The sequence below is a fragment of the Mus musculus genome, chromosome 1, assembly GCF_000001635.26.
Source record: "Mus musculus strain C57BL/6J chromosome 1, GRCm38.p6 C57BL/6J".
Classification (NCBI taxonomy): domain Eukaryota; kingdom Metazoa; phylum Chordata; class Mammalia; order Rodentia; family Muridae; genus Mus; species Mus musculus.
Genome location: NC_000067.6, coordinates 133,235,454 through 133,249,232, shown reverse-complemented (window position 1 = coordinate 133,249,232; position 13,779 = coordinate 133,235,454). Strand labels below are relative to the sequence as shown.

Sequence of the window (13,779 nt, the reverse complement as noted above, 5' to 3'; positions counted from 1 at the left end):
AGAAAGTACCCAAGGAGCTAAAGGGGTCTGCAGCCCTATAGGTAGAACAACAATATGAACTAACCAGTACCCCCAGAGCTCTTGTCTCTAGCTACATATGTAGCAGAAGATGGCCTAGGTGGCCATCATTAGGAAGAGAGGCCCCTTGGTCTTGCAAACTTTATATGCCCCAGTACAGGGGAATGCCTGGGCCAAGAAGTGGGAGTGGGTGGGTGGGGAGCAGGGTGGGGGGAGGGTATAGGGAACTTTCGGGATAGCATTTGAAATGTAAATAAAGAAAATATCTAATAAAAAACAGATCAGTGCCTCAGACTAGCCACATCTCACTGAGGCTTAGTAGCCATGGAGGCTGCCATACTAGACGGGGCCATCTTGGACCATCTCATCACCGTAGAACATTTTCCTAGACAGCTTTGATCTCCCAACCACTAACAGTTTTTGGGTTATATGGGAAAACTCCAAACAACTTTACAGTAATTCTAGCAATGGCTATATGCTCAGTATCCTTGGAAATACAGGCCTGTTGCAGTCCTAAACTATACCAACAAGAATGGAAAATTTGCCCCCCAGCTACAACAGAGAGGTAAAAATTAAAAATCAAGTCTGGACATAGTTGTCCATACATGCCTGTAATTCCAGCACTTGAGAGATGAGGGCACAATGGCCAAGAGCTCATGGCTAGCCTGGAACAGAAGTCTTATCTTTATATATATATATATAAAAAAGATACATTCCAAAATCCAATCAAAGGTGGCAGAGCTTTAATCTGGTCAGAGGAGGGGCAGGAGGTTCTCTGTGAGTTCAAGGCCAGCCTGGTCCACATAGTGAGTTCCAGGCCAGCCAGGGCCACACAGTGAGATCCTGTTTTGAAAAAAAGAAAATCCATTTACAGTAAGTTTTAATGATCCATTGGCTTTTAAATCAATGCATTAAGACTCCATAGTCTGGAATTATCACTACCAAGAGCCTTTTTCTGGCATAGGGCCAGAGGGACATACTTAGAGAAGATTCTAATAATTGAAGGAGATAGGGAGATGCAAGATGGAGCAAGAAAGGGTGGAGTCACCTAGAGACAGAGACTGGCTGGTCCTCTTCCCTGCTGGGATTAGCCAACCTCCAGCTATTGCTGATGGGGAAAGAGAATGGAAGGAACTTCCTGTGGGCCTTGGGTCCAAAGGGAATGGAGGACCTGGAGGAAGAGAGAGAGAGAGAGAGAGAGAGAGAGGGAGGGAGAGAGAGAGAGAGAGAGAGAGGAGCTGCCACCAGCTAGGCAGTCTTAGGATTCTTCCTTCCTTCCGATCTTCCTTGAGCTTCCCCACCTCTGCCCCTCCCCAGAGAGAGAGAGTCACTAGTGATGTAACCTCAACCTATGAAAAACCGTCAAGGAAGGAGCAGGTGCCAGAGGGAAACACTAGACGGGAGGAAAATGGTCTCAGAGAAAGGAAAGGCCTCCCAGGCCTACTGCCCAAGCTACTCTCCAGTGCTTCCCAAGCGAGACAGTGTCCGCTTTGGACAGTGACACCCGAGTTACAGATGAGTCTGCCCACTCCTACCTGTTGGAGCAGTTCTGCTCTGCTTCGAGGCCCTGTGCAAACCAAAACCAGCACAGGGCTCAAGTGCAGAAAGCGAGCAAGAAGTCCTTCTGAGCATGTGTGGCAAGCCCACAGGTGACATCCACCCCACTGGGGATAGCCGTTCCTCTGTAATTCCCGGGAGAGGGGTAGATAAAGGCTGCATTAGTGGCTCGAAATCTGAATACACGGCACACAGGGCCAGTCTGTCCATTCCTCTCCTAGACTCTACTTCCCCCTCTTTCTTGGCCTCAACTGCCCAGAAACTTGGCTCCTTCTGCTCTTGGCCTCCTGGGTTTAGTGGCCAGCACCTCCCTCTTATTGTCCTGGTTTCTGTTTGCCTCCTGGAAACCCCACTAGAAGGAAGCGTGGCAGCCAAGCCAGTAAGGGTTGAACTTACCCTGTCTCTCAAATCTGCCTTTAAGACCAGCATGGTGAGTGCCCTGAGCCAGAGACAGTCCCCATGCAGGTGGGGCCATCATAGGCATTATGTCATCCAATCATCTTCCTCCCAAGAGAGAGAGGGGGAACAAAAGAGCTCTTAGCAAAGTGTGTGTGTGTGGGGGGTGTCAACATTTCTTCTTTGGTGACAATTCCTTTTTAAAAAGTCATATGAGCATATAGGACACACACACACTCACACACAGAGACACACACGCTCATACACACTCTCACACACTCACATATTCACACTCAGACATTCACACACACTCATACACATTCAGAAACTCAGACACTCACACATTCACACTCACATACATTCACACACACTCAGACACGCACACATTTTCTCTCTCTCACACACACACACATACACATCTCTGCAGGTACTGCACCCATTGCCTCTCACAAAGCCAAGAACTTCTGTCCATACTCCTGGTCACATTACCAGAAGGAGTCAGAGACAAGAGCTGTTGAAGGTGAGGGGACACCCTTCCAGGAGGAAGATGAGGGGTAGAGACAACAAACCTAAAAGCAAAAGATTTGCTCTTCACCCCCCCCTCCCCCAGATTTCAGTTTTACTCCCAAATGACAACTTAGCCTTTTAATGAGTGACTGGTTCATCCCCAATTCTGCCTGCAGTCTGTCCCGCCTGCTCCTCTCCACAGCCTCCTCTCTGTACCCTTTACAAGCATACTGCCCCACCTCCTTCAGTTGTGTCCCTGTGAGCCTGCTTTGCTCAGAGATCCTAGCCCCTCTCTGGAGACAATGGCTCAGAGAGGGAAGAGCCTCTGGGCTTTGTACACAGGGTGGTTTCATGAAACCATTGTCTCCTCCACAGGACAAGGCCACAGCAGCTGCATCTCTGACTGTGAGGGTCGCCCCTTAGTTGAGAACCACTCTGAAGAGTTCTTTCTCACAAAAAGGGGGTGAGCCTAGAATCTGGCCCAGCTGAAAATTTGTTTGTGGTGTGACAAAAGCCCCCCTCTGGCTGATGAACACACACGGCTAGCGTGCTTCCTCATCGGCTCCAGAACCACAGAGACAAACGTACCAAACCAACAGCCAGTCTACTCACCAGCTCAGTGCGCTCCCTAGTCTCTGCTGCCTCTAACTCCTTTCACACTCAGGAATAGGGAAAGGTTTCCCTTTAATACCCAGCAGGTCCCCGTGGAAAGCAATCATTAACAGCCACACATGCTGACTGGCCTTAACCCCTTCAGTGCTGGGCTGTCACAATCCAGCTGCTGGACTGTCCTGTCTGTCCCCTTTGACTAACCCTGAGCAAGTGACAACTCTTAGCTGGCTGCCATCTACCTTCACAATGCTGCTGCCTCCCCGGAGGAGAGTGAGGGCCGGGAGTCCCACCCAGGCCTCCTCACCTAATTGGAGCACGCCTACAACCTGAGGCGCTTAACTCTGGCATGGTGCCCAATTGGATGAGCCCACATTATGAAATATTTGCCAGGCAGGCCAATGGAGAAGCCAGGATCTGGGGGAGGGATGATTTTTTTTTATTTATTCCTGGAGGAGGGTGTGCAGACATAAGTAGTCATAGCATCCATAGCCCTGGGACAGAAGCAGAGAGAAGGCCATCTCAGACCCTGGGGTGCCTCTCTGCTCTAAGGACAGAATCCTGGAGGCTCCCTAAGCAACTGAACACTTGCTGCTGAGCTAGAGGGTTCTTCTTCCCCCTCTTCTTCTTTTCCTCCTTCTCTTCCTCCTCATCCTCTTCCTCCCCCCTCCCTCCCCCCTGTCCTACTGAGGAGTTTAGAAAGGGGGGTTTGGAAACACTAAGAAGGGGAAACACCAACAGATACAGTACTGACAGATAGGCAGGCTTGGGGAGAAACGAAAATTCCGCCTTTTCTCTTTAATCCTAGGTAACTAACCTAAGAAAATCTAAATCCATCAGAAAAGTGTCTACGCATAGGGCACATGCAAATCTATGCAGAAATGCACAAATGAGCAGCTCTGTGCTTGTCGGTCTCAACTCGGCTCTGTTCGTGAGTCCCCTGCCAACATTTTCCTAGTTTGAGAAAGAAATTAGGTACTCTCCAACTCTGCCTTGAGGCTGAGGCAAAGTCAGAGCATCCCACAAGGGCACAAGAAACGCAGTGGGCAATGGGCAGGTACTTATTGACCACTTACTGCCTCGGGAACACGGCGCCTTTATGCAAAGCCTACCTGAGGTGTGCTGTTGTGCTGTTGTGAGCATACCTAAAATAGCATAGGAGAGCAGAATACAAGTTCCTTCTGCTACACAGAGAGATGGCACGCCGCCTCCTTACAGCCCCAGATGCATGACTAGCTCTGAACCTCAGCCAGCCAGGGTTAGTAACTGGCACTTTTCCTTATCACCTTGGTTCCTGTTTGCCTATCAGTAAGCCAGCCACTGTGGCTCGGGACCCTCATTCACAACAGCCAGGGCTCCTTATCTTATCTTCAGTAATGCCTTCCCAGTCGCCTGGAGCCTAGCTTGCCCTGGCTTCTTAAAGGGGCTATACTGCCTTCATATCTTCTCCATTTGCCCTCAAGAACATGCCAGAGTTCTATCTGTTTATGCAGGATTTGAATTGACTGTGACCCCCTTCGGCCGACACCCAGTACCTTGGGTTGAATTGAGGTTGAAGGGGTAAGGAGACGCTTGGGATATAATATTAGTTGTATTTCCACATACTAGCCACAAGCAATGAAAACACCACTTATAATAGTGAAAATCCCAAACGCTTAAGGCTAAGCTTGACAAGAGATGCAAAATCTATGTGCTGAAAAGCTTAAGACACTACTCAGAGGAATTAGACAAGATCTAAAGAAGGGGAATTCTTTTCTTGGGTCAGAGGACAATATTACTAAGATAGCTAGTCTCCCAATATTTTTCTATTGATGCAACAAAATCCCAGCAAGTTCTTTATAAAAACTGAGACATGATGAAAATCTAAATTCACAAGTAAATTCAAAGGACCTAGAACACTACAATCAGAAAACTTTTAAGAGTAACTCCTAGCACGCAGGAGACAAAAGGTGGGAAGATCATGAGCTTTGAGCTGCCTGAGCCAAATGAGATCATGTCTCATAAAAACAAAATCAGAGGTTCCAAGCATAACTCATTGGCAGAAGGCTTGCCTTGTATACATAGGCTCTGAGTTTGGTCCCCAGCACTAAGTGGTGCAAATCTATAATACCAGCCCTGGGGGTGAGGGAAGGAGAGGCACTGAGATTGGCAGTTCAGGGTCATCTTTGGCTACATAACAGGCCTATGACGGGGTGAAAGCAGATGGAGGAAGGAGGTGGCAGGACTGAGAATATAGCTCCATGGTAGAGCACCAGCCTAGCATGAGAAAGGACCTGAGTTCAAGTTCTACCACTAAGAAAAGGAAGAAAAGGAGGGGGGGGAGATGGGAGATGCAAGCTAGAGCAAGAAAGGATAGAGTCACCTAGAGGCAGAGACTGGCTGGTCCTCTTTTCTGCTGGGATCTAGCCAGCCTCCAGCTAATGTTGATGGGGAAAGAGAATAGAAGGAGCCTCCTGTGGGCCTTGGGTCCAAAGGGAAAGGAGGACCTGCAGGGAGAGAGAGAGAGAGAGAGAGAGAGAGAGAGAGAGAGAGAGAGAGAGAGAGAGAGAGCTGCTACCAGATAGGCAGTCTTAGGATTCTTCCTTCCTTCTCTGCACCACCTGCCCTTATCCCTATAAATAAATCAATCCATTTATGATAAATTTATATTGAGTGAGATACAAAGGTGATTTCAATACATGGCACTGGACAAATGGTAGACCCAAATGATAAACAACCAACCAGAGAAAGGGGTAAAAAACCCTCATGGACTGGAAAGATGGCTCAGATGTTAAGGGCACCGGGCTGCTCTTGCCGAGGACCAGGGTTTGATTCCTAGCACCCATATGGCTGCTCCCAACTATCCATAACTCTAGTTCCTTGGGATCTGATGCCCTCTTCTGACCTCCAAGTGTCCTAGGAATACACATGCATGCATGTGGGCACACACACAATAAATAAACCTTACCAAAAAAAGAAACCTCACTACTACAAACTCAACCAGGTAAACAGACCATAGTCCCAAGAACGATAGCTAAAAGTATACGTCTAGAAGAAAATATAAGAGAAAAATCTCAGAGACTGTGGGGTTGTCTAAGAAAACTCAATAAAACCAACTTCACCAAATAAAAGATGTTGTTCTTTAGAAGGCATCGAGACAGTAAACACCACCAAAGGGGACATAGGAAGTGCATATCATAATGATCATGAGATGCCATGTGTGCACCCAATGTGTGGGAGTGTCAGTAGTTTTAGAACAACTAAAATTGAAAGACTGACCGATGCTCAGTGGTCCAGCAGGTAGAGGTCCTGAAACAGATAGGAAAGGTGCATCTACCTGGGGGAAAGCAGGCTGTTTCCTGAGAAATTAAAGATATAGTCACCACAGAGCCCACCCATTCCACTCCTCCATGTTTATGGAGAGGACTTACAGCCTGTGCCTACACAAAGACATATACCCCAATGCTCACATATGATATGATAGCTTCAAGCTGAAAACAGCTCTCTACAAACCTGTGAACACAACATGAATCCACAGGACTGGGTGGCACTCAGCAAGAGAACAAATTACTAATGTAGGCAATGAAATGAAACACATGGATCTCAAAACAATTACGTTGAGTGAAAGAGCCCAGACCTTTCCAAAAGAGAGTACACACTGTAAGATTCTATTATAAAATGCTTTTAAAATTGCAAGCTAATCTACAGTAGCAGAAAGTAGACCCTGAGGACAGGGTGGAACAGGGATTACAAAAGAGACAGGAAGCAATTTGGGGGAGTGCTGGGGACTCCTCTCTCTCTCTCTCTCTCTCTCTCTCTCTCTCTCTTCTCTCTTTTTTTCTCTCTCTCTGGCTGAACTAGAGACTGAACCTGAGACCTTGCACTGAGGACTGTATTCCCCTGCCCTTTATTATCTTAACTGTGTCAAGAAGATTACAAATTTGGGGCCAGCCTGGGCTACATAGTAAAACTTTATCCCCCAAATTAAAAAAGGCAGAATGTCTCACAACAGATATTGTTTCAGCCTCTAAATCTATGCCTTTTTTTTTTTATGTCAACTATAGTTCAGTAAAAGTATAAAAAAGAAAAGCCTTCAGTTGAAAAGGCTTTAGACAAAATTTCTTCTTCTTCTTAACGCACACCTTACATTTTAGGTAATTTTAGCTTACATTTAGGAGCTCGGAGAAGGAATGAGACTGGGCAGAGGCCAGCCTCTCTTTCCCAGCGGTCTCTTCCCTCTGACGAAAGCAGCGCCGAACAGCAGGGATGGCCAGGGGTCCTTACCAACCTTCCTTTTTTCTCATGGCTCTGCAACAAGTAACTCAGCCTGGCTCACATGTGTGCACTCAAACATAAAGGATCACTTGTTTATGACAGAAGGTTGTAGCATGTCCAATACAACCTTATGATTTAGCAAACATCCACTACTATTTTATTTGATTCTTTTATGGTCCATGAGGCTGGTAGGAAAGTATTACCCACTCTAAGTAAACACAGAAGCAAGGAGCCAGTGTGATGGCTTAGTGGGTAAAGGTGCTTGCTTGTGTAGGCTTGACAACTTCAGTTCAATCCCTGGAACCCAGGTACAGGTGGAAGCGAGAACCGACTCCATAAAGCTGTCCTCTGACCATGCATACGGCAATGTGTCTGCACTCCACATCATACATGCACACAGTCATAATAAACAAATGAACACACATGACATCAAAGCTCTGAGAGGGTCTTGGCTGAAATAACCTACCTTGGGGTCTTGTCTTCCTCCTAGCCACAGGACCTGTGCTCCGCAAGGCTGTGTCCCTCTACCCTGGCTTGGCTCTCAGAGGCCTGGGGAATGCAGACCCACATCTTGTGCTCACTCAGCCCCGGGTGTGGACAACACCCCCATGAGCTCTGGAAGTGGCTACACACAGCAAAAGACCTAGCAGGCTGGGAGCAGGATCAACTGAGGGCAGCCGTGATATCAGGACAGGGAGGGTTCGGGGATCCAGGGATCACACATTTGATGTGAAGAGTGGGAAAGGCCAACCAAACACCACTCCCTAGCCGGAAGTCTAGTGGGTGTGGGAGCAGCTGGAAGCTGTTAGACCAGAGGCTCCCAGCCAAAGGCCTCTGTACCCTTCCTCTCCCCCCTCTCCATCCCCACCCTCCCTCTGTTGTGGCTAGGCAGGAGAACAGCCTCTGGCTGGGAGCCCTACCTTTCTCTCCCATGTTCTGAGGCTGGGATGCCTGGGAGGGAGAGAAACCAGTCCTGCAGGGCACAGGGGTACAAAGTATAAGGGGTACCCCAATCTCAGCAACCAAGATTTGTGCCACTCTGGTGCAAATCTATAGTGGTTGTTTTGCCTCATTGATGACAGAGCCCAGGTCCTTGGGAGTCAAGCAAGTGGGCCACACCACCACTACTGTGACAATATTTTTTTGAAATAAAAACTGGATCAACAACCAAAGGGAAGGACCCATGGCTCCGGCCACATATGTGGCAGAGGATGGCTTTGTTGGACATCAGTGAGAGAAGTGGCCCTTGGTCCTATGGGGGTTCAATGCCCCAGTCTGGGAATGCCAGGGTGGGAACACGAAAGTGGGTGGGAGGAGCACCCTCATAGAGGCAGGAGGAGGGGGTATGGGATAGGGAGTTTTGAGGGGACGGGGAAAGGGGGTAACATTTGAAATGTAAATAAAGAAAATATCCAATAAAAGAAAAAAGGCACAAGGCACACCGACATGTCACGTTAAGGCAGCTGTGTGTTTAGGGCATTTTCCCTCGGCCTTGGGCTCCAGTGTGGCCTGCAGAGGTACTGCTGTTGATCCTGACCTGATTTAAAATGGCAAAGGTTTTTCACAATTTTTTTTTTTAATTTTGCACTAAAACATCCATCTATAGGACCAGAGAGATGGCTCATTGACGTAGAGCACTTGTTGATACTACAGAGGACCTGGGTTCCCAGCAGTCACATGGTGGGTGGATCACAACCATTTGTAAGTCTGGATCCAGGGGATCTGCCACCGTCTTCTGACTTTCATGGGCGCCTGGCATGTACGAGGTGCAAAGACATATATGCCAGCAAAGCATTCATATACATAAAGGAATGCATCTTTTAAACTTATTAAAAAATATTATTCATCCTGTTTGGTGACCTTTTGGTATGCCTCAACCCCGCCCACATTTAAATTTTATGCCTGAGAGGGATGCCTCAATGCACTTCTCCTAGGCAACCCAGCTCAGGGCTGAGGTGAAAGAGCAGAAGGTGGGGAAGACCAGAAAGACACAGCAAAGGCAGGGTATGCGCAGCTAAGAAAAGCTCAAGCCACAGAAGAGTGGGGAGCGGTGATCCTGGAATAGCTTTGAACGAGGTTTTTAGGCTAAGTGTAAAGTGAAATTTGGACTGTATTTTGGATAATAGAATTGTAGCAATGTCCCGCGTGTTTCCAGCATTTGCTAATTGGTCTGTGGTTATGCAAGAAAACATCCTTGTTTTTAAAAGTTTTTTTTTTTTTAAAGGGAGTCACAGCTGTCTGACAACTGTACTAGCCAAACCCTCCTCCCTCTCCAGCCCGCACTGTAGAGGCAACGGGAGAAAGAGCAACCAGAGGACAAAGGATTGTGGCTGGACATTTGCTTCCTGAAACAAGGATTAACCTGGGACCCCCAAATCTTTCTACTTTCCCCCCAGGATAACCTGACATTTGGCACAGAAGAAAAAGGAAATCAAGGCACCATCCTGGATCAAAGCACCAGCCAATCATCTATTTGCCTTCACCCCCTGGACACCTCTGATACCCACACAGGAGCCAGATCAGGTGATCTGCCTCTGCTCTGCTAAGGAAGCTAGAGAGCTGGAGGTGGCCCAGGATGGAAGTTGAGCCAGCCTGGTTTCAGTTATGCAGCGTGAAATTCCCTTCATATGCTCCATCTACAAGCTAACTCTTGCGTTTGTTTGCACTGCATTGAATTTGCATTAGTCTTGAGGTTTGGGGCTCTAGAACAGGCCCACTCCTGATCCTAGCTCCTCCAGTTTCTGCCTACAGAATTCTGGGTGGGTGACTGCACCTCTCTCTGTCTTCTTTCTCTCGGCTGTACAAAGAAGATAATGCCAGGATTTTACTCGTGGGTTTGCTATGGGATTAGAGGAGATTACACCAGTGGCGAACAGAAGACAACTGGCAGCATTTCATAAACATTCAGGGGCTGCCAATGACTGGATCTACCTTGACTCCCTGATGGTTCATCCCTCAGAGATGAAGGCCAGTTCTCAGTACAAAGATTCTTAGTTCAGCACTTTGTCACAGAAAGATGGATGCTTAAGAATTGGTCCAAAGGTGGGCATGATGGCGCACGCCTTTAATACCAGCACTTGGGGAGGCAGAGTCAGGATGATCTCTATGAGTCCTAGGACAACCTAGTGAGACCATGTCTACAGATAAACAAACAAAACAGAGAGAGAAAGAGAGAGAGAGAGAGAGAGAGAGAGAGAGAGAGAGAGAGAGAGAGAGAGAGAGAGATTTGGTTCAAAAGAAGCCGTCCATCAAGAGAACAATTACTAGAGAGAATCCATAACTGTATCCTACAGTAGGATGAGGCAGAAAGATTGCCATGTCTTCAAGACCTGCCTAGACTACATGGAAAGTTCCAGACCAACTGGTAAGACCCTGTCTCGAGAAAGAAAGGGAGGGAAGAAGGGAGGAAGGGGACCCAGAGACCCCCTACCTCAGACCAAAGGATCATCCAACCCAGAATCCTCTTCAGTGGCAGCCAGGGTAAGCAATGCCAGGGGGTCTCGGGTGGGATGCCTGCCCCTAGGAGAACATTTCCTGTGTGCCCCATCTTACTTAGGCATTGAAAAGTAAGTCAGCCCTAGCAATAGCATCCCTGGGCAGACGGAGTTGACTACAAAGTTCCACATTCCAGTGCTTTTGCTGCAACTGCTCAACTGTAGGGTGGGCTGGTTCCTCCTTCCTTGGGACACAGTGGCCGTGAGAGAAGGAATCCCGTTGCCACTAGAGTGAATGAGGGGACAGAGGAGGCCACTGTTAAGTGCTTCCGGGAAATCATCTATGAAAGCTAACTTCTCTCCCCACCTTAGAGATGCAGCTGCAGCTGGGGGGAACGCACTGTAAGAGGAGGAAAGTAGGCACGCACAGAGCTGGAGAGCATCTTCAGGGTGGACAGGGCAGGCCGAGGGCAGGGTGGACAAAGGTCAGGAAGCAATCGATTTAGCCCAGATGGTCCTTCAGTCACAGAGCCGGAACAGGCAATTCTCTAGCCATAAACAGCCACTCAGGAAGCCCCAAACCACACGCATGCACATGTGAAGACTCTGATGAAGTACAGCTGCTACCGGGTGAGCCGAGGCGTGTGGGAGGGCAAAGAGGGAAGGGGGTGGACACGTGTGTTGTGTGTTTCCAGACACGTTGGCTGCAGGAGCAGATTGGGCTTCATGTGACCTGAAGCTCAAAGAATCTGGGAGACTGCAAATACAGATTTATATATTAGATGAAGCTTTGGGAGTGAAGGCTCAATGCTAAGCCCTATCCAGTCTCCTGTGCCCCCCCCCCCCCAGTCTCCTGTGTCCCCCCCCTCCCCCCCCCCACCACCACTGGCATACACCCACATGCTGTGTTTCTCTGAGTTTCCTTGCCCCTGGCTCAGCACCACTTCATTTCCCTCTCACATCAAGCTTGGCTTAATCTGATTTATCTCCGGTGGCAAAGAACACTGAGAATCCCCACACCTGAGGTTAAATTCTGTCCTTCTGCTCAGCCAAGAGCTTGGATTTCGCATGCTCCCTCCCCTTTCCGGTGTGCAGCCTGGGCATCAGAAGTTTGCAGGGTAGAGTCCCTCCCCACTCCACACACTTGCTTTGAGCAGCCCCACCTTCCCCAAAAGGGCACTGAGAAGCCTTCCAAGCTGCCAGGAAGGGTGGAACCTCAGCTCCACCCACTGCCTGGCCCCTTACATTCCAGCCCTGCGCCCAGAGTTTGACCTCTTCTCTGGCTGGCTGCAGATATGTTCTGTTTTAAATAGCCCAGCTCATGCCCTCCCAGCCCCCCCCAGACCATCCTCTGGTCTGCACACACACGCACATGAGCACGCACACTTACTGGCTCCAGAAATGTCAGGCAAGATGAGAGGGAAGAGTATCTGCAGCACCCTCCATAGCAGCCCTTAGAACACAGATCCTAGTGGGCCTGCCTCCTCCTGCCTGCTCAGTCTGCTACACACATGGCCAGCCGAGGAGAGGGGCTCAGGGCCTGGAGGAGGGACAATGGGCAAAGGAAGCTCTGTACTCTGGAAGCTTCTCCGGTGTTATCCCAGGTCAGTGGGGTGGGTAAGCACAAGGCCATTGCCACCCACAGAGAAGCCTCCAGGTTCCTCCCTCTCAGCTAAAAGAAAAAGTAAAAAACTTCAGAGACAGGGTAGAGATGAAGACAGTCACATGGACTGTGTCACGAACTGTTGAACATACCCTTCCTACTCCCTGCTGCAATGGGGCTCGTCTGGGATGCACCATATGACCTGTAAGCACATCCCTCTGGAAAAGCAAGGCTTGTCTAGATGTGAATTGTATGTGTGTGTCCGCCCACCCTGCCACTTCTTGTGCAGTCAAATGAAGGCCCCGTGTCTTCTTTGCTGTTTCTTCAGATGAGGGGGCTACAGTCTGTGAGACATGGTTCCAAATTCCCAGGCCTAAATCCTCATGGTCCCATAAAGAATTAATTCCATAGTCACTCCCTAAACGGATTTTAACTTAGGGCAAACAGGATGACTCTGTCTTCCTCAGGCTCCGAGGAGTGCATGGCAATGGGAGGGTTCAGTTATACTACAAAAGATGGAATTTAGTAAGTTCTGAGCTTCCCAACTACAAGGCTTTGAGATGTTCCTTCCCTGATGTCTGATGGAACAGCTTAATCCGCCCTTTACTAAAAGGATCCCATTTTACCAATGGGCAAAGGAAGGGATCAAACGAACAGCCTTCAAAGTCTGCATTCTGGGTCCTTTCCAGGCACAGGGAATAGCCACGCTTGGGCTCCTTCAGTCACACTGTCATGCTTCAGTCACGAGCCTCCTGGACCTTGAGGTCAGGCAGGAAAAATGCCAAAGCAAGCTGTCATCTTTGATCAGAGAAAGCTCTTTTTGCAGTGGTCAACCATGACTATAGAGACTCACAAGGTCAAAGTACTGAGAATAATGGCTACTGAATGCCCACTGTAATGAGACGTGCATATTACCCTCTCCAGGGCTATCACAGGAGAAGGGGCAGAAAGTGTGTGAGAGCTGGAGGAAGGGGTGGGGGCCGTGAGAAATTCTGACTTCTGGGCAGGACAGTGGCCAATGCACTCTTGACCTCCCAGCAGCTGTCATTACCTGCACAGAACTGTCAACACCCTGTCGTGGAATTTATATATGGTTAACACTGACGGTAGAGGGAGAACATTTCCTTCAATATATAGCCAGTGGCAAAGTACCCCTGCTCAGGTTGGAAAGATGGCTCAATGGTTAAGAGCACTGGTTGCTCTTCCAGAGGTCCTGAGTTCAATTCCCAGCAACTACATGGTGGCTCACAACCATCTGTAATGGGATCTGATGCCCTCACGGCTACAGTGAACTCATATACATAAAATAAATAAATCTTAAAAAAGAAAAAAAGTACCCATGCTCATAAAATGAATCTCAATCTCTCTCCCCCCCCCCTCTCGCACACACACACACACACA

The 13,779-nt window shown here is 48.5% G+C and overlaps 1 protein-coding gene across 28 annotated transcripts in view; it reads right to left on the bottom strand.

Annotated features, from left to right (window-relative positions):
- Positions 1-13,779, bottom strand: part of Plekha6 (pleckstrin homology domain containing, family A member 6) — a 141,404-nt gene that overhangs the window by 54,203 nt on the left and 73,422 nt on the right. For 2 of the 28 annotated variants that reach the window (XR_003955352.1, XR_003955355.1), the window contains exon 1: positions 3,091-3,404. The exons of 22 other annotated variants lie outside the window; for them this stretch is intronic. The gene's annotated coding sequence lies outside the window, so the exon portion shown is untranslated. Of the gene's footprint in view, positions 1-1,553; positions 1,701-3,090; positions 3,405-7,807; positions 8,172-13,779 lie in introns of those variants that run through there. 4 more of the 28 variants (NM_001160268.1, NM_182930.2, XR_003955353.1 and 1 more) reach the window with 3 other exon arrangements.